Here is an 18,488-nt window from a genome sequence, read left to right on the forward strand (position 1 = left end):
CATCTTACATAACTATAGGGTGCTGTCAAAACCAGAAATTGATGTTGATAGAATACTACCAACTCAGCTAATAATCTCATTCGGATTTCGCTCTTTTGCTGTACTTTTTTGGGGGTGGGGGTTCAGTGTCTAGTTCTATGGAATTTTATTACATGTTTAGACATGTGTAACCACCATCACAAGCAGGATACACATTGGTATTCTTTTAAAACATTTATGGAGGGGCACCTGGGTGGCACAGCGGTTAAGCGTCTGCCTTCGGCTCAGGGCGTGATCCCGGCGTTCTGGGATCGAGCCCCACATCGGGCTCCTCCGCTATGAGCCTGCTTCTTCCTCTCCCACTCCCCCTGCCTGTGTTCCCTCTCTCGCTGGCTGTCTCTCTCTGTCGAATAAATTAAAAAAAAAAAAAAAACCATTTATGGAAGCCCAACCAGGCACTAGGCACTGTTAGGCAGTTTTACATAATGACCTCATGAGGTAAACTTATTTTCTTCATTTTGGAGTGAGAAGACAAATATAAAAAGGAGAAAGCATACATCACCCCTTCTTTGGCCCTTTACTATCAGGCATGTGACTAGGAAGAACTATTGTCTAATGACATCAATTTCAACATGAGGGATTGATTTTCTTAATTTTTATATTGGGCCTTCATTAAGTCATAGCCCTTCAATTTTCAAATGTATAAAGAGGAAGTTCACACAAGTTCACATCTTTTTTTTTTTTTTTTACCTACCATTAGACATGAAGCAAGTGAAGAGATCACAAAACAAAGAGGATCCATCCTGCAACTCAGGACAGCAAAAGCCCCAGGTCTTAAGTCCCTTTCGCTTTCCCTCAAAACCATAGCAACTCTATTTCTGTTCTTGCTTTTCTCCTGCACCCAGACAATAACATTTTTATCCTCTGAGGATTATTTCTAAAAATACAATGAAAAAGAAGAAACATGGAACAGTCTCTATCTTTGGTTTGTAAATGTTACTTTTAACCTGCTATCTAGTTTAGTTCCTACTAGAAAACACTCTGTCCAATGCACTGTCTTCAGGCGCCATGCAATTAGAAAATGTATGACCTTTACGCTTCATGTGCCCTTGTCCTCCTACTACCACTGGGGGGTCCCATAAAGGAAATGCAGTGGACCTCATTGGGGCTCAGCCCTGAGCTATGGGCCATTACTTCTTGTCTGACCTCCACCTCTGCCTTTCTTCAACTATTACACCCAGTCCAGCCTAAACATTTGGGACCTCACAGTTGAATTTTTCTCCTACTTCGCTGGCCACCCCTCTCAGTCCCTTTCCCCATTTCCTCCTCTTCTTTCTGTCCTCCAAAGTTGCAGTCCTTGAGGACCAGCCTCAGCCTTTTTCCTAAGACACTGATCCTCTCTCAGCCAAGGGTGATTTTCACCCCAGGGGACATGTGGCAGTGTCTGGAGCCATTTGGGGTTGCCACGACTGGGGATGGGATGAGGAGAGGGCAAGAATGCTACTAAGCACTCTATGATGTACAGTGTAGGATAGGACAGCCCCCCGACAAAGAATTATCCCTCCCCAGAGGTTAATAGTGCCAAGGTTATGAAATTTTGCCCTAAAAGATCTTATTCAATGCTATGATATACCCAGAGTCAGTCTACATGTTGACCACTTCTAAAGTTTAATCTCTATTCTGGCCTTCCCCTGCCAACTCCAGGTTCTTATATGCATCTGTCTTCATTTATGTCTGTTAGGTGCCTCAAACTTAACTGGTCCACAACCAAACTCTTGCTGTCACCCACAAACCTGCTTCTCCCCCAGCCTTTCCCAAGTTAATGATGACATCATCCAAGTAATCGTCTTAGATTTAAATTCCGATTTTATGGAAATCATTTGGTACCGGCATACTCCGAGTAGAATCAAAGAACAGTGGAGCTGTTAGGGATCTATCTCATTCGGGAGATGAGGTGAGCAAGACCCAGAAGTTCTTGAGATGTACCTAAGTCTATACATTAAATTTGATGGTACAGCCAGAATGAGGATTATTGTTCCCCATAGCTTGTGTGTCCTAAAGGTTGTGATAACTTTTCCTGTAGATGACTTGACTCCTTTAGGTAAAATATGCAGCTCAGCTGCTTTCACTTGTTTTCGTAAGTCATTGTGTGTGAGATAGATGGTTTCGTGGAGGGCAGAGGTCAGCAAACCACACAGCCTGTGGGCCAAACCTGGGCTGCTACCTGTTTTTGCATGGCCTGTGAGCAGAATGATTTTACCATTTTTTAAATAGTTTGGGGGAAAAATTCCAAAGAACGATGATAACACATGATATATGAAAATTATGCAGGGATGCCTGGGTGGCTCAGTCGGTTAAGCATCTGCCTTTAGCTCAGGTCATGATCCCAGAGTCCTGGGATCAAGCCCCACCTCAGGCTCCCTGCTCAGCGGGGAGCCTGTGTCTCCTCTGCCTGCCTCTCTCCCTCTCTCTCTCTCTGACAAATAAAATCTTTTTTAAAAAAGAGAATTATGTTAAAAACAAATTTTAGTGTGTGTAAATAAAGTTTTATTGGAGCATAGCCACATTCATTCATTCATGGGTGTATTGCGTATGGTTCCCTACATGCTACAACAGCAGAAATGAGTAGTTGCAACACACATCATCTGGCCAGCAAAAGTAAAAATACCATCTGGCCCTTTAAAGAAAGAGTTTGCTGAGCCCAGGATACTGATAAGAGCTCAAAGTTTAGAGTTTAGAAAAAATAACAGATTTCAACTTTGTCGCAGCTGGCAGTATGATCTTTGAACATGATTCAACATCTGTGAGCCTCAAGTTAAATGAGGATAATAATACTTTCCTTGAAGGATTGTTAGGAATATTAAAAGTAATGTCCATAAAGGTTTGGAATATAGTAGGAACTCTACAAATACAATAATAATAATGCTTATTAATATTAATACAAACTTTACTCCTCAAAATTTCCCCTTTGATACGTTTTGAGAGTTCCTATGTCAAATGTCTTTTTCTGAAATCCAAGCAAATATACAACTTCAAATGACTGTCCTAGTCCCTTTCATCCATTAGCTAGGTGATGACAGAACAAGTTCTCATCACATCATGTTTTGACAGCAAACTGGAGGAAGGTTAATATCTTAATAATTCAAATGTCATTGTACCCAGTCATGAATTCCCTGAGTAATTAGTTTCCTGGAAAATTGTCTCCTGAGTGATAAAGGTGACACTATCTGAAATAGGAAATTATCATGACCTGCCCAATCCTCTTTCCAACTTTGTCATCCCAAGAATGTCACAAAATAAGTTAATAGAAAATGGGGAACTGACACTGAGTGAGTAAACAGCATGTAGAAACAGTCTCTGAGCTACCAGAACCCTGTCTTCCAGACCTGCAGGCCCCTTGGAGTGGCCATAGAAGCAGAGAATGGCCTTGATTTGTGATTGGGATCCCCGCAGGTTTCCAGGGGTAAGAGATGGGAGCACGCGTGCCTGACACTCACCTTGCTTGTAGCCTCCACTGGGGCCTTGACCTCAGCCCTGGCCACCTCCAGTCCTTCAGAAGATTCTGCCATCCCTGGTGGCTTCTCGGCCTCAGGCTTCTTTCCTGGCTTACAGCTCATTCCTGGAGTGGAAAAGAGGTCAACTCTAGCTCTTTTTCTTTGTGTGACCCCATCCTTTTGCCCTCTTGCATCCTGCCATTTTCTCCTGCTCTTTAAGGTAGTTTCGGCTAGACAGAGAGTCACTTCCAGCCTCCTTAGACTTCCTCTTCCTGCTGAACTCCCCTTTCTATGGTACTTTCTGGGATGATCCACATCTCTCACGAGTGACAAGACGTCATCTTGCTAATTAACATATGGCCTAATTATGGCTGTGTTACACTTTAGAAGACAGAATTAAAGTCTGAAGTGACCTAAGTAATTAGGAGGGGCAGACAGAGACAAATGAAAGCAGCAGCAATAAAGTGGGGGTGGTCACTGACTTGGCCATGTCCTGTGAGGCTGAAAACAACTGGCCATGACTCAGGTGCATGGGCACCTTGGGATCAGCTCCAAGCAGGCTTCTGTTGTAAAAAGGGAGCATCCTATGTAGGACAAAATGGGATTTTCTTTCTTCCTTCTGTTCTTTATCCTCTCCTCCATCATCCCTGGTGCAAAGGTGGCACTCAATAAGATAGAATATATGAACCAGAAAAAGTCATGCCCACAAGGTTGTATTTTCTAACAGTGCTGCATAAGAGACAGGACGGTGGGGGTGGGAGGGACGTGACAGTGTAATCGTCATGCTGAGGTTGACACTGCTAGTAAGGGGCCCCTGCTCTGCTAGTAAGGTTTGTCCTGAAATTAGGACAAACACGGACATGATGTATGCATTGGTTGGGTTCCCCCAGAACTCCACTTGGGGTCAAGAATGTGAGTATAAGTCATTTATTTAGGATATCTAGGAAAAACTGGCAGGGAGTGAAAAAATGAGACAGGGGAGGGAAAGAAGTCAATAGAAGGTATTAGCAAGCAAGTTAGCACTGTGGAGCTCAACCCAGCTGGGGAACTGGGGGAGACAGAGTACAACAGCACTTGGCCCAACTTCCCTGTAAGGGCAAAGGGTGAATATTTCAGGCTCTGGGAGCCACACGGTGTCTGTCACAATGGCTCAATTCTGCCACTGTAGAGAAAAAGCTGCCATGGATAATACATAAATGAACGTGTATGGCTGTGTTCCAATAAAACATTATTTACAAAACCAGGCAACCAGCCCAAGAGCTGTAGTCTGTCAACCCCTTGCTGGAGAATAGTGTTTCTCCAACTCCCATGATGAACCAATTCTTAAAAAGTGCCCAATCCACTGCAAAACAAGACTCTTGTAAGAACAACAAAAATGAATCACTAGAAAAATGAAATTTTATAAAAAACAGACATACCAAAAAACAGAAGGTGTTTTTTTTTTAATTATTAGAATCAAAAGACATGATGTCTCTGTCCAATTACTAGAAGATCTTCTAAAAGCTCACTCTGAAGTTCTGCACCTAACATCACAGACAGCTCGGGCCCTTGACTTTAGCCATGGCCATCACCACTATCCACAGCCCCATTGTCTTTATCAGATGAGGAGGCTGGAACAGTTATCCACTGACACCCACCCAGCATTATCAAGGGCTGCTCCCCAGGATATTGATTCTTGGTCCTTCTCGCCCACCCGACAAATGGGCCAAGCACACCTCTGCAGTCTGAGAAGGTGGAGGAGCACAGGGGCTCGGAGAGGAAGCTGTAGGCATGTGTGCCATGTATGGGAAGAGTGAGAACCAAGAGGTTGTGGACAGGGCACTGTCAGCGTTGCTCCATTGTGATGGGAGTAGAAAGACTGCGGGCTTTGGAGGCAAAGAAATTGAGATGAAAGTCCTGGTTCTACCACTTCACCTCTGTCTCTCCATTTCCTTATTCTAAAAATGAGTATAGTATGATAAGGGCTGGCTTGAGTTGTAGGGATTTTCTTTAAAGAATTTTTTAGAGCAGTTTTAGGTTCACAGCAAAATTGAGAGGAAGGTACAAAGAATTCCCTTTTATCCTCTGCCCCACACATGCATAGCCTCCCTCATTATTAACATCCCCACCAGAGTGGACATTTGTGACAAATGATGAACCTACACTGATACACCGCCATCACCCAAAGTCCATAGTTTACCTTAGGATTCACTCTTGGTATTGTACGTTCTATGGTTTTCACAAATGTATGATGATATGTATCCATTATAGTATCATAAAGAGTATTTCCACTATCTTAAAAATCTTCTGTGCTCTGCCTATTCGTTCCCTACCCACTCTGCCCCACTGCCTGGCAAACACTGATCTTTTTACTGTCCCTATAGTTTTGCCTTTTCCAGAATGTCATATAGTTGGATTCATACAATATGTACCCTGTTCAGATTGGCTTCTTTCATGTAGTAATATGCATTGAAGTTTCCTCTGTGGTTTTTATGGTTTGATAGCTCATTTCTTTTCAGTGCTGAATAATATTCTATTGTCTGGATGGACCACTGTTTGTTTATCCACTCACCTACTGAAAGACATCTTAGTTGCTTCCAAGTTTTGGCAATTATGAACAAAGCTGCTATAAACTTGTGTGTGCAGGTTTTTGTGTGGACAGAAGTTTTCAACTCCATTGGGTAAATCCCAAGGAATTCAATTGCTGGATCATATCATAAGAGTATACGTAGTATTATAAGAAACTGCCAAACTGTCTTCCAAAGTAGCTATACCATTTTACATTCCTCCCAGCAATGAATGAGAGAGTTCCTGTTGCTCCACATCCTTGCCAGCATTTGGCGTTGTCATTGTTCCAGATTTTGGCCAAATAGGTGTGTAGTGGTATCTCATTGCTCTTTTAATTTGTATTTCCCTGATGACATATGATATAGACCATCTTTTTATGTTTAGTCCACCATCTGTATACATTCTTCAGTGGTATGTCTGTTAAGGTCTTTGGCCCATTTTTTAATTGGGTGGTTTTCTTATTGAGTTTTAAGAGTTCTTTGTATATTTTGGATAGCAGTCCTTTATCAGATATGCCTTTTGCAAATATTTTCTCATTCTGGGTTGAGTCTTAAATGGCACGACAAGCCCTAGCATATGCAGAACATTTGGGCATATTAACAAGAGCTCAGTAATAACTCCTTCCCCCAGAAAATTCCAAAATTATATAAAAAGTTAGAGCTAAGGGACGCCTGTGTGGCTCAGTGGGTTAAGCATCTGCCTCTAGCTCAGGTCATGATCCCAGGGTCCTCAGATCGAGTCCTGCATCAGGCTCCCTGCTCAGCAGGGAGCCTGCTTCTCCCTCTGCCTGCCACTCCCCCTGCTTGTGCTCTCTCTCTCTATCTCTGACAAATAAATAAAATCTTTTTTAAAAAGTTAGAGCTAAGAGGGATCCAATGGATTATCTCCACGAACCTCTATTTTTCTCCCTTATCCTCCATTTTACATCATTCAACTGTACTCACTCACCCAGGCTAAGTGTGGTAAAGGTGGTAAGGATGAGTCATAAGGGAGATGGGGCTACAGCAGGAGCCTGGGAGAATGAATGGGATTTTAATAAGACAGGGAGAGGGAGGAGGAAATCGAAATAGTAAATGTTTATTAAGCACCTATTATATCCTAGGCTTCATAGGGTATACATGTGAGAACAATGAACTGTTCTTATTTTTAAAGAATTTGTAGTTTAATGAGGGTGGATTAAAAAAGTCATAAGATGAATAATGATATTCACTGATTGCCTACTAAGTAGCAGGGATCTTGCTAGATTCTTTGTATACATTAGCTATAATACAGTTGACAACCATGCAAGGAAGACACTGTTGACTTCATTCTAAAGAGGAAACTGATGCTCAAAGAGGATGAGTGACTCATTCCAGGCCATACAGCTAGTGAGAAACAGAACTGGGATTCAAATCCAGCACTGTCTGATTCTAACACTCACACTTGTCATATACCAAACTGCTGGGAAAAAGCTTGTAAGACAAATCACACATAATTTCACTGTGAAAAGTACAACCTGGACTGGGAAAAGAACACACAAAGACTTAAAATGGAAAATAATCAATAGGGAAGATATGAAAGAAATGGCCTAAACATAATTTAAGTTTGTGAAAAATGGAAATAGGAAAAGTGGGATCACAAGATTGAAGGCTTTGACTGCAAGTCTATGGGTGTTGAAGGAGTCTGCCAAGGCAATGGACACCAGAAACTCTCAATAGGATTTTTTTTAAAGATTTATATATTTATTTATTTGACACAGAGAGAGAGAGAGCACAAGTAGGCAGAGTGGTAGACAGAGGGCGAGGGAGAAGCAGGATCCCAGCTAAGCAGGAAGCCTGACACAGGGCTTGATCCCAGGACCCTGGGATCATGACCTGAGCAAAAGGCAGACACTTAACCCACTGAGCCACACACGTGTCCCTCAATAGGATTTTTATAGCAGCTATTCATCTGAAAAAATCAATTAAAAAATTAAATGAGGGGCGCCTAGGTGGCTCAGTCGGTGGTTGAGCATCCGACTCTTGATTTTGGCTCAGGTCATGATCTCAGGGTCCTAAGATCAAGCCCTGAGGCAGGCTCCGCACTCAGCAACGAGTCTGCTTGAGATTCTCTCCCTCTCCTTTTGCTCCCCCCAACACGCACACGCTCTTTCTCTCTCTAAAATAAATACATAAATCTTTTTTTAAAATCTCACGTGGACTTAAGAGATTTTTTCTTAAAATTAAATATAGAAAAACTGGAAGAAATTCAAAGTCCAAAGGTAATTCTGATAGAATATCCTTAGAAAACAATGAAACATGAAAAAAGGAAATGCAGAAAGCAGTTCACACATCTGATGTTCAAATGAGGGTATGGTTAAGGAATGCCAGTACTTCAGCTCCACAGAATAATATATGACCATTCAAAGAATTATAAAAACTATAGCAACACAAAAAATTTTTAGGCATGATGTAACTATGAGAAATATGGTGTATTACTTTTCTATCACTGCTGTAACACATTACCACAAACTTAGCTGCTTAAAATAATGCATATTTATTATCTTACAATTTTGGAGATCAGAAGCTCAACACAGGTCTTACTGAGCTAAAATCAAGGTGTCAGCTGGGCGGCATTCTTTTCTGGAGGCTGTACAAGAGAATCCATTTCCTTTTCACAACCTCTAGAGGGCACCCACACTCCTTGGCCCGTGGCCCTATCCTCTGTCTTCAAGTCCCCCAAGGCCCGTTGAGTCCTTCTCATATCACATCACTCTGACTTACCTCCAGTCACATTTCCCTCAGAGTCTTCTGCCTCTCTCTTCCACTTTTAAGGACTCTTGTGATTACATTGGGCCCACTCAGATAATCCAGGATAACCTCCATATTGAGGGTCAGTAATAAGCAAACTTCATTCCTTCTGTAATGTTAATTTCCAAATTCTTATATAACCTAACAAATTACCAGTCTCAAGGAATTAGGACACGAACATCTCTGAGAGTCCATTCCTCTGCCTATCACATATGGTTTCCAACAGACAGAAAAATATATATAAAAATGTAACTAATAGGGCAGTGGCACAGTAGGTAAATATTCGCTATTCTATTTTCCAAACGCTTTGCACTGTTATATTACTTCTATAATCTTTTGCAGACAAAAGAGTGGTGGCTGATGAGGGCAAAATATGAGAAAGTTTTGCTCAATTTCAGCCTATTCGATGCTGGGCTAGCACATTAAGATCTATTGCATTGCTGCTGTCCTTGTTTTCTTTCTGAACATTTTTAGATTCCTTTCAGGCCAGGACCATAGGTGCATCCCTGACCCATGGGGCTGGTCAACAATTCTTGCTGAATAACCTCCAACCATACCCAGCACAGGCACCTGATCACCACTCATTTTTCTGGACCTTTAAATATGTATCTGCAGCCTTCCTATAAAAGTGTTCCACACAGGCAGTGCTTTGGCCTTGTACATTTTTGCTAGAGGATGCTGAAGGAAAAGAGCTCACCAATGTGGGAGTTGAGAGAAGTGAGCAGGAAGCAGGAAGATAAGCAGATTTTTAGGCATTTACCTTCTTTACATTTTTCAGAACTAATATTCCAGCGTAGGGCCAAGTAGTATTTTCATTCAAGGAGTGTTCAAAGGCAGGCAAGTCACACAGAGGCAGGGAACAGCACAGAGCACGTCACTGACTGGCAGGTACCAACCACAAAGTCAAGGCTCAGGGGGAAACAGCTCTAAAGCCTGCCATCGCCTCTGACAAGACTGGAACAAGGAAAACACCTTCTCGGGGCTATTCAACCCCTTCCTGTTCAGTTTGTGGCCTGCAGGCCATGGCGCACTCATCACCTGGCACCATGTTAAAACGCAGGTTCTGATACAGAAGGTCTGCTGTGGGCCTGAGAATCTGTGAGAGTCTGCACTGTTAACAAACTACCAGGTGTTGCTGATGCCGCGGGCCCATGGACCACAATCTGAGCAGCAAGGCTCACCTGGGAACTGGCAAGAACTACAACTATTCATGTCCCATCTCCGACTTACAGAATCAGGAACACCCTGAGGTTTTTTGTTTTTTTTGTTTTTTTGTTTGTTTTGGTGACCAGGAACTTTAATTCCCCAAAATGGGAATTCCTAATTATTTACATACACGGTTTATAGGCCCTTTTGTAAGAAAAAAAAAAAAAAAACCAAAGTTGACATGTCTCTACAATATAATTTTGCGCACTAAATATACATTATGTTTGATACCCAAGTACAAAATGTAAAAGGCCTTCCTCAGCTGTGGCTGAAGACCACGGCAGGTCTTTTATGTATATATGTGCTTTCCATGAAGGGATCCTGGTAAAAGATACCTTGCTTAGAAAGAAGTCCGAGCTTTAGCTACCCAGAGGATGTTTTTACTCTGAAAGGGCAGCAGCGGTCCTCCAAGCTTTCTGGCATGCTCGCTTAGAACAGCGGTGGGCTGCAGGGGCCATCATCCAGCACAGCGGCAGGAACATCGCTGCACCCGCCCGGAGATGCAGAGAGGCAGGAGACATAGGATGCCAGGCTTAGGAGGGAAACAGGAGAAATAGGGAAAATTATCCTAGTGCACACAACCTCCTCTCCCGAGAGGAGTGTGGTCAATGCAAAGATCATATCTGAAGGTACAGCAATTTCTTGCTTGTTTATGCTCCTTTAATATTTGCTTACATCTCAATATTTAGCACAAACGTGGTCACAAAGTTGGTATGTAGGTATCTGTCTCGTCCATTGGACTCTGAGTATCCACATCCTCAGAATCTTGTACATAGGTGGAATTAAATAAGGGGCACTCTCAGTACATATGCCAACCCGTAAGACAGGTATTAACATTAATTTACACAGGCAAACATGTTTTGGGTTAACTTTTCAAAAGATCTGAACAACTGGTTATATAAGTGCCCTCTCACTGAAATGGTATTAATTCTTTTGTCTTTGCACATACTATTTTCTCTGCTGAAACAAACGGGGGAAAAGAAACAGAAGTATTAAAAATTTACTAAGAGAAAAATACGCCTCTCTGGATGAGCTTAGCCAAGGTGGTAAACCCTACATAACATTGCATGTTAACGTGCATTAATGTAAATCATAAATTATAAGTTGCATTTGAGCTAATTTGCATTACTCTGACCAAGTCAGAAAGCTAGGATTCAGTTATCTGAAGCAAAATCATGGTTTTGGTGTTGAGGAGCTTGCGAAGTCTACTTTTACATCCAATAGAGTCAACTGTTAAATATTAAATCTGTCCTAAACAATACCTCTGTAGAGAATTATTGATTTAAAGCACAATAAAATCGGGGCACCTAGGTGGCTCAACTGGTTAAGCATCTGCTTTCAGCTCAGGTCATGATCCCAGGGTCCGAGGATGGAGCCCCACATCGGGCTCCCGGCTCAGTGAGGAGCCTGCTTCTCCCTCTCCCTTTGCTGCTCCCCTGCTTGTGCTTTCTCTCGCTCTCTCTCCTGCTGTCAAATAAATAAATAAATAAAATCTTTAAAAAAATAAAGTACAATAAAATGTGTTTATATTCTGTGGGATGCCTGGCTGGCTCAGTTGGTGGAGCATGTGTCTTTTGATCTTGGGGCTGTGAGTTTGAGCCCCACGTTGTGTAGAGATTACTTAAAAAAATGAAATCTTTAAAAAAATCTATTAAAACGCTTAACAACTTTAAACTACAAAACTTGGCCTTAAGGTACATCTAATATATATAAATCAGATAATTAACATTCCTTAATAACAGAGCTAATAACATCATCAAGCGTTTGAATTTGAGGCACAGGAGTTAAAAAGAAGGGGAAAGACTACATCTTTTGTGGGAAAATCACTGTGTAAGACTTTTAATCTGATTAAAAGTGATCATATTCTTTGTATTTTGATACATAGCCACAGGTTTCAACAGCTCAATTAAGCTGGGACACACCAGGGTGGCCCTGAGAAAATGCACGGGGGCCTGCACCTGTACCCGCCTCGTTCTTCCCTACTCCTCCCCCAGCTCAGGAAATGGTAACTGTTCTGTGGTTTAGGACAAAAACGACACAGGGATAGCTGATGCCTCCCTTTCTCTCACATCCAAACCTTGAGAAAATTTGGTGTCTGTCTTCAGAATATATCCAGAATGTTCTCCCCAACTTCCTTGCTATCACTCGTGATTTCTAGCTTGGATTATTACAAAATTTAATCCTAAAGTGTTCATTTGTTCAAGTGTTCCTCCGTCCACCCTTCCAACAACTACTAATAAACAATCACTTAAACCAGACATTCAGGTACTTAAGTACAGAGATCACCCTTTTGGCCTCTATGAAAGGAATACCTCTTACCCATCCTGAATCTTCATACGGTGTCTTGTTCTAGGACACAACTGCCACGGCACTAAACAGTCAATACTGAGAAAATGAATGACTAGGTAAGGAGTCATTTTTCAAGTTGGGATTGCAGTACTTCGCTTCTAAAGCAGACTAAACTGGAGCACGTAACAGATAGGTCATTAACGATATTCTGCTCGATCACTCTCACTAAATGATTTTTGGCATAGAACTCAGAAGGAATAAAAAGAATTGAACGACATTACTATATTAACATTCTTTTTATTCCTCTCAACTTAAATGAACAAGATGTTTTGGCCTTACAGCTCTAAAAATAAGAGAGAGAAAGAACTGATGTTGACTTCTGTCACGTTCTAGCAATGAATAATACCCATCCGTGGAAACTTAAGCTAAATAATAAAAAGCCCAATCTCATTAAGAAATACATTTAATAAAATACTACTTTTATAATTATTCAAAATCGTGATATTTATAATCAGCTATATACTAATAATAGTTGTACAGGTTTCCCTCACTATCTGAAAGTAGAGCACGCCTATGAAAACTTTTGTAAGCCAAAATGGCGTAAAGTGAAGAAGCAATTACCATTAATTTACATTGAAAATTTTTTGAGTGTTTCCAGACCCAAAAAACCCACCTCTCTTAGGCTTTTCTGATACCTTAGAACATATCTCGCCAACAGATGCACAAAATAGATCAAGATACAGCACAGACGCTGACAGACACAGTTCAAAAGCTATGGCTACTGGGGTGCCTGGGTGGCGCAGTCGTTAAGCGTCTGCCTTCGGCTCAGGGCGTGATCCCAGCGTTCTGGGATCGAGCCCCACATCAGGCTCCTCCACTATGAGCCTGCTTCTTCCTCTCCCACTCCCCCTGCTTGTGTTCCCTCTCTCTCTCTGGCTGTCTCTATCTCTGTCAAATAAATAAATAAAATCTTTAAAAAAAAAAAAAAAAAGCTATGGCTACTAAATGCTGAGATGCTGGGTGTAACTACCGGGAAAGGAGCTTGGTGGCGCCACTCTTGCTCAGGGTGCACCCTGCTCGCTGCAGAAAGCTGAACGCTAATTTTTGCTTTTCACCTATTTCTAAAAGCGAAAATCCTCTATGGATTTTTTCCGGTTAGAAAAAACATGTACTAATGTAATTCTTTCGAAAAGCAAAGTGACATAATGTAAACTTTCAAAAAGCAGAGGATACCTGTAAGATTTTTAAAAAGTGTTTCTCTGGATTGATTTAACATTTAGAACCTTATCACAAGATATTCAATAAATTTAAATATACACACATTTTTGCTGCAGGAAAGAATGAAAACCAATAAGACTTTCATTCCTGGGGTGCTCGGGCGGCTCAGTCGTTTGGGCATCTGCCTTCGGCTCAGGTCATGATCCTAGGGTCCTGGAATCGAGTCCTCATCCAGCTCCTTGCTCAGCAGGGAGCCTGCTTCTCCCTCTCCCTCTGTCTGTTGCTCTGCCTACTGTGATCTCTCTGTCAAATAAATAAATAAAATCTTAAAAAAATACTTTTTTCATTCCTAAAAACCACACTAAGTGAGAGTAGAATTCTGTAGGTCAGGGTTTCTCAACAGCACAGCACTATTGACATTTTGGGCTGGTTAATTCCTTGTTGTTGGGGGTTGCCTTGAGCATTGTAGGATGTTTTACAACATCCCTGGCCTCTTTCCACTAGATGCCAGTGCCCGCCACTCCCTAGGTAGGACACCAAAAATGTCTTCCGATATTGCCAAATGCCCTCTGGGTACCCCCTGTCCCTAAATCAGAACCACATAGAATACAATGTAAAGTTTCTACTATCAGAGAGCTAGTTCACTTTTTAAAAATGGATGATAGGTATCAAAATAATTTAATTCCATTGCATACATTTACACAACAGTGTAAAATGACATTTTATAATGCACTGGAAATTACATTATTTGCCATTATTTAAACTTATGGGAAGAACTTTAAATGTTAAAGTCCATTAGTCAAAAACATCTGTATTTTATAAGATAGGTGGGTAATGTACATTAACATTCAGTTACTGATCTTTCCTGAACCCTAATACAGTACTTTAAAACACTCTCGAGTCTATCTCTTACAGCTCTAAGCCTTTTTCTTCCCTTGAGGAATGTATTAAGTTCTTGAAGACTATCTTTCTTGATAAAAATGTAGAAAACTGAACTAAAAAAAAATAAGAGCTTTTAAACAAATGTAAAATACTTAGATACAAAGCAAATATTTTTCAAGATTCAATTTGTATAGACTAGGAAGCTTTTTTTAATTCCACTCTCCAAATGATGCCTATACAATTGCAAGGATTTGGAGACTGAGGATAGTTTAAGAATTCTAAAGATCTTTTCCATACACCTCTTCCTTAATCCTGTTACTACTCCCCTAAATAGTGTCTCACTAAGCCCTAATTCTCTCAACTCAGTTTACTGACAAGAATGCCAATGGAATCATTCATTCTAACAAAAAAATAAAAATGTATGTAGTACTTTTATTGTTTCAAAGCACTATGTGTTTAATTCCACATAAGTTATCTAGTATTAATTGAACACATCTACAGGACAAGTAAAAAAGATGTTAGGGGTAAGAAATTCCCAATTTAGTAATAACTTGCCTAGTTTGCAATTCAGCAGCATTTAGCAGAGCTGACATCTCCAGACCATTTACACCAAACTCTTTTCTTACGAAATCCTCATCTGAGATTCTGCTCATAACTTCACAGTGTCTGGTTTTGAGGTGCTTGAAGGCAAGTTAAATCAAATTATTGCCAAAGGTGGCAGAATGTCCTCAGTTGTAGCAGCCAAGTTTCTTAAGTAGTCACTCTACAAGGCTTTGAAGACTAAATCTTCCAATCTGTATTCAATGTAATATCATTTAAAAATCACTTTAATAGTAAATATATTATCTAGATGTCCTAAGGGTTTTTTTTTCCAAAGTTTGAACTGTTACATCACGAAGGACAAAACAGTAACCTCAACAAGGCTTCTCAAAAGGATGACTTTTACAATCAAATAGCTGTTGAGAATCATATAGATAAATTGATTTTGATAATGCAGTATAGATCCTTCTCATTCAGCCCCAGGAGAGCTGATCTATACCTGCTAGTTACTGGGCTCTTCTAAAAACCCTTGTTCAATCCCTAAAATAAACTCAGTTAAGACCCAGATAATGAATACCGTTATCAGGAACCATTTGTTCCTCGAAAAAACTACTACTCCTCATTTTAACTATTGTAGCGCTAAAACTAACAAAATGCATTGTAATTATATATTCGCAGCTATTGCTAAAGAGTCCAGGTCCCCTAAAACTTATACCAAAACAGGGAGCTGTAGTTTAACATTTCCGAAGTTTGTTTTTTGCTTTTTGTTTTTCTCAGTGTTGAGTAAATCTTAAGCAACGTGCCCACGTGGAGCGCCAGAGGGCCCCGGGTCCTCAAGGCTACGGCCGCAGAAACGCTTCCTGGCCGGCGGGGCCGGCAGGAGCCCGGGAGGGGGAGTAGCGGGGGCACCTGCTGCTCCTCAGGGACCCGCAGGGACCGCGCCGGGAAATTCACTTCGCCGAGTACAAGAAGACCGCTGCCGAGCGGGGGCGGAAAAACCGGCGGGGAGCCAAGCAAACCTGCAGTTCTTTCTTCCCTGCCCACTGACGGAAAGTTAAGACGTCTCCACAGATACGTCAGACGCCACACTGCACGCCTTTCCCACGCTCTGCGCAGGCTCGCCCTAGATCTAGAGACTCCGCCCCGCTCCGCCCCGGTCGCAGGCCGCGATGACGTAACCGGCGCAAGAAGGACGTTCCCCGCCCATGCTGCGCGCGCCGGCAGGAGGGGAGGGCTTGCAAAAGGCTCCCGCCATTCGCTTTCCTTTTTTCCCCTTCAGAGGACCCTTGCCACAATGGCGAGAGATAGGCCCTAGTAAAACTTGACAGTCGTAAAGATTAACTATTACTAAATGTCATTTCGCCCGCAGAGCTCACGAGTATCTCCCTCCCCCAGATGCTCGCGCTCCGCTCCCACGGAGCCGCCCCCGAGACCGCCCCGCCAACCCGCGCTGACGCTTTCCGGGCAGCGCGCCCCGCGCGCTCCGCCCCACCTCGTCAGCCCCGCCAGCCACGCCCCCTGGCCGCCCTGCCTCTTCCTGGGAAACCGGCGCGTGGGAACTGGGGCGAGCGGCTTCAGGCCACGCCGGCTCTTTCTCTTTCCCTGCTTCCTACACTGTTGCTACTTTTCGGAAAGAGGTCTTCAGTCTTCTCTTCTCCTTCCGCGCGTCCCTCCTTTCCTCTCCGTAGAGTGCTTGCTCGCTCAGCAGGCGGTCCCCGCAACTCTCGCGCCCAGCTGATCTGCTCTTTTATAAACCCTCCCGGTGATTGTGATGCATGCTCAAGTTTGAGAACCACTGGACTAAGGACTTAAGGGCTTCTCTACGAATCCAACCCCTATCTCCCCTACACATCGTTTAGCGGGGGGTCTTAGGACGGACGCCACTGGCCACATGACCAGAGGGTGAACAGGGAGCAAGAGAGGACAAATGAACCTCCCCTTCTCTCACTCAGGGTCAATTGCCGTTGAAGCAAGAGTTTCAAGCAGCAGTTCCCCTCTGCAGCACCCCCACATACTGCTGTGTCACTAAAATATTAGAGCAGTTTCAAGGTAGCTCTGCAAAGCCTCACTCTCCTTCCTCTCATTTTCATATAAATCTGGAGTGGGAGAGAAGTGTGCCATTGCCCACTTCTGCAGAGCATAGGCTGTGTGTGTGACATTATGTCACATGGGTGATGTGATCATTTGGGGGTGTTCCAAGTGAAAGGAGATTGGGAGCCATTGATCCATAAACAGTGATCTTCCAGCAGGACTTAAGCCCTAGAGGAGCTGCTCACACTTCAATGTGCATGAATCCCCAGGAGACCTTGTAAAAGTACAGATTCTGCTTCAGTAAGTCTGGGGTGGGGCAGGAGCATCCGCCCTGTAAATAAATTCCCGGAGGATACTGGTACAGCTGGTCCATGGATCACATTTGAGAAGCAAAGTATTACAGTACACCCAGTTCCCAGTTTTTCTGGCTTCCAGAAAGATACCTGGATGGGTATATAGGGTGGCCAACAGTTCCAGTTTACTTGGGATTGAGGGGGTTGCCAGGATGCAGCACTTTTCCTTGCTAAAACCAGGAAGAGTTGGTCATCTGACCCAGATGCCTGTGTCAGGACTGACATTAGAACAACGCAATTCTTGGCAAGTATACTATACTCGCAACTAATCTCTAACTGATCACAACCCTTTTCGCCAACAGAGCCTGGACTTGGGCTCCTTATAATCCTTAACACTGAGTTCCAGCAAAAACTACCAATCAATTGACATTGGCAAAGGAAACATAACCTATTTCCAACTATTAAAAAGAAAACCACAGGCCCAAAATGGAGCCACTTAGGCCCAGACACCAAATCAGGGCTTGATATCTAACCTCACTGGAGTTTCAACCTCCCCCAGAAATGTAGCCAGAAACTGGTCAGTCAGGAATTTTCCCCTAAGCACCAAAAAGGTAATCTATCACTTGGCCCTCTTCATTCCCCAAAGGAAGAGAAGGTAATCTGCAGGATAAGATCTCCTGGTCTTCCTCCTAAGGAAAAGTGACCTTGCCTGGAGCAATCCTTCCCATAGAAACCTTCCATTTTGCACATCTCCTCAGAGCTCCCCTCTACTTGCTAGATGGGGTGCTGCCTGATTCACAAATAGCTTAATAAAGCCAACCAGATCTTCAAATTGACTCCATTGAATTTTTGTTCTTTAACACAACTGAAGTTGCAACCAGATGTAGAAGAACAGGCTGCATTGCTTACTGCTGTCTCCACAGAAATGACAGACATGATGATGATGGTGATAACTCAGCAAAAATTGGTGTGTATTAATGGGGGATCATTTTTTACATTTGTGTAGCAGTAATTGTTGGTGGAAATAACCCATTCAGATCACAATGATTAGTTACAAAGGCAGCTTGGAATAGTGGAAAATTCGTATTTAGGAAAACACAGGTTAGAGTCTGAACACGTGACGTAATTGCCATGAACCTGTCCCATCTGAGGGCTTGGTGGGGAAGGATCGACTTCCAAGCTCACTCAAGTTGTTGACAAGATTCACTTCCTTGGGGCGCCTGGGTGGCACAGCAGTTAAG

At 42.6% G+C, this 18,488-nt stretch overlaps 1 long non-coding RNA gene across 1 annotated transcript; it reads right to left on the reverse strand.

Moving 5' to 3' along the window:
* Positions 1-3,376: 3,376 nt before the first annotated feature.
* LOC121101861 lies at positions 3,377-16,032 on the reverse strand. Its single transcript, XR_005833889.1, has 4 exons — positions 15,833-16,032; positions 13,605-13,804; positions 10,330-10,526; positions 3,377-3,598 (listed from the first exon to the last, which is right to left on the reverse strand). It is a non-coding gene; the product is annotated as an uncharacterized LOC121101861 (long non-coding RNA).
* Positions 16,033-18,488: the final 2,456 nt, after the last annotated feature.

This window comes from Ursus maritimus (genome assembly GCF_017311325.1).
Source record: "Ursus maritimus isolate PB19 chromosome X unlocalized genomic scaffold, ASM1731132v1 scaffold_X1, whole genome shotgun sequence".
Taxonomy (NCBI): Eukaryota; Metazoa; Chordata; class Mammalia; order Carnivora; family Ursidae; genus Ursus; species Ursus maritimus.